Raw genomic sequence first — 2500 nt, 5'->3', positions numbered from 1 at the left:
CTTGCTCCCCCGGCGCCCGCGGGAGGAAGCGGCGGGCGGAGACGCGAGCGAGATGGCACCCCGGGTCGGGACGGGTGCCGACGGGTCGCCACCCCTAAGCGGTGGGGGGCGGACCCGCGGCGGGCTGCGGCGGAGCAGCCCGTCTTGCAGAGACGGCGAGGACAGGCGTTCCGGGATGGCGCGCGGGGCGGGCGCCGGGCGGCGGCGGACCCCGAGCGGGGGCCGTCGCGCCAGGCCACGCGAGGCGACGGGTCGTGCCCGAGCGGGCGGCCCAAACCACGGCTCTCCTCCCGGGCGCAGCTGCCGCCGGGCGCCGGGTTACTGAGGGAAACCCCGGGCCCCGGGAGGAGGACGAGGTCGTGGCGGCGGGTGTCGGGCGCACCCCGCGGGCGGACGCTCCGCCGAGGGGCGCCGGAGCCGGCTGGCGGGTGCCGGGTTTCCCCTCCGCGTCCCGTCTCGCTGCTGCCGCCGAGGCTGCCGCCGTCGCCGCGAGGCGGCGGCGGCCCGGCGGCGGGCGGCGGCGGGGGAGGCACCCCCGCGGGGATTTCAGGTCGTTTCCCTCACCCCAGGGCCAGGTACCTAGCGTCCGCGCTCCTCCTGCCCCCCCTCGGTGACCCACCCGTGTGGTCCCGTGTGCCAGCTCGCTCCTCCCGGGCGCCGCGCCGTGAGCGCCGCACCGGCCGTGCCCTCCCGCCCTTTCCGCTTTCCCTTTCTCTCCCCCCCCCCCACCGCTCCAGCCGCCCCGCGCCGTGCCGCGGGGACCGTGCTGCGAGCGGGCCGGGCGGGGGGGGGGGGCGGGGTGGCGGGAGGAGCGGAGGGCCTCCGGCCACCGCGGCCGCCGGTAGCCGCCCCGGGTAGGGATGGCCATGGGCCCCGGGCTCCGGGCCCGAGGGTTCTCGGCGGGAGAGCCGGGCGGGGGTTTAAAGACTCGGGCGGCCCGATGCGACCCGGGGGGCAGCCGGGTGTGCTGCCGGAGGGCCGGGGGGCCGGCGCGCGCGGGCGCCGTGCCCCCCCATGCCAGCCGGCGCGCCCCGCGCTCGCCCTGCGGGCAGCCGGGACGGAGAGGGGTACCCTGCCCCCTCTCTCCGCGGTCTGGTCTCGGCGGAGGGACGCCGCGCGGTCGGCTGGCGCCGGCCTGCCTCGAACGCGTGACCCCGGCGCGAGCGCGTGCTCTCGCCGGGACGGTGAGCCCCCACCCACCGCGGGTGGTGCGGACGCCGCGCCTCGGCGCGATCCGCTCTCCTCCCTGGCCGGGGCTCTCGGTCTGCCGCCGTGGCCGCTGGCGGCGGCGCCCTACCCGCCGGCACTCCGCCATCCGGCGCGCCTGCCTCGCTCTGCCCAACCCGGCTTCGCCGGGCGGCGGGCGGGCGGCAGGCGGGCGGCGGGGGCGGCCCCCCCCGTTCTCCGCGTGGAGACGGGGAGAGCGGGCGCCGTCCCCGTCCGTCCCGCCTTGCCCGCCCGCCCGCCGCCGGGCGTCTGTCCGCGGAAGGGACGGGAGAGCGCGTGGTGTCGTCCGGGAGGCTGTGTGTGCGCGCGCGCGGGCGTGGGCGCCGCCTCGGGGCCACGGCGGAGCCGGAGGCCGGCGAGGCGAGCGAGGAGCTGGGGAGCGCGGGGCCGGTGGGCCGCGGGCGCGCGGGCAGCGGCCGGTGCCGCTGCCGGTGGCGGCCGGGCTCCGACGCTGGGGGTCCGCGGGGAGCCGCCCCCTCCCCCAGCGTCCCCGAGGCAGGCGGCGCGGCCGGCGCGCTGCTCCCCGCCGGGCCGGGCCGAGCCTGGGCGCCTGGGCCGGACTCGAAGCGAGCAAAGGGTTGTCCCAGGTCGGGAGCGAGGGCTCCCCGCCCTTCTCGTTTGGGTTTTCCTTTTCCCTTTTTCCCCCCCCACTCTGTGCTCGTACGGTCAGCGGGGCGAGCCCCTCTCTCTGGCTCTCGGCCGTCCCTCGCTCAGCAGCCGGCGTCGGCGTGAGGAGGGAGGCGGAGCGGAGGGGGGGCCCTCAGGGGCTGCCGAAGGCTGCCCGGTCCCCCCGCGCGCGCGGCGGGGACCGAAACCGAGACAACTCTTAGCGGTGGATCACTCGGCTCGTGCGTCGATGAAGAACGCAGCTAGCTGCGAGAATTAATGTGAATTGCAGGACACATTGATCATCGACACTTCGAACGCACTTGCGGCCCCGGGTTCCTCCCGGGGCTACGCCTGTCTGAGCGTCGCTTGGCGGTCAATCGTCACCCCCGCTGTCGCGTTGGCGCAGCGGTGCCGCCCCTCGGGGGGGGCGCGTGGGGGGGCGGGGGAGGCGCGGCGGCGCCGGCGGCGGCGGTGCGCGGCGGCCTCGGCGGCGGAGAGTCGGCGGCGGAGCCGGGACCCCGGTGCGTGCACCGGCGGCCCCGGTCTTCCTGCCCGCCGGGCTCCGGCGCCGGGCCGCCCGCAGCGGCCGCGGCCGGCGTGCCTTGCCGCGCCTGTGCCCGCCCTCCTCGCCCTCCGAGCGCGGTGGCCACCGCTGCGCGGCGCG

General features: G+C 79.6%; 1 non-coding gene across 1 annotated transcript; it reads left to right on the top strand.

Annotated features, from left to right (window-relative positions):
* The first annotated feature begins 2048 nt into the window (after positions 1–2048).
* Positions 2049–2201, top strand: LOC136995591 (5.8S ribosomal RNA). Its single transcript, XR_010887136.1, has one exon. It is a non-coding gene; the product is annotated as a 5.8S ribosomal RNA (ribosomal RNA).
* Positions 2202–2500: the final 299 nt, after the last annotated feature.

Source organism: Apteryx mantelli, unplaced genomic scaffold (genome assembly GCF_036417845.1).
Source record: "Apteryx mantelli isolate bAptMan1 unplaced genomic scaffold, bAptMan1.hap1 HAP1_SCAFFOLD_124, whole genome shotgun sequence".
Lineage (NCBI taxonomy): Eukaryota > Metazoa > Chordata > Aves > Apterygiformes > Apterygidae > Apteryx > Apteryx mantelli.
This window is presented reverse-complemented; position numbering and strand designations above follow the sequence as displayed.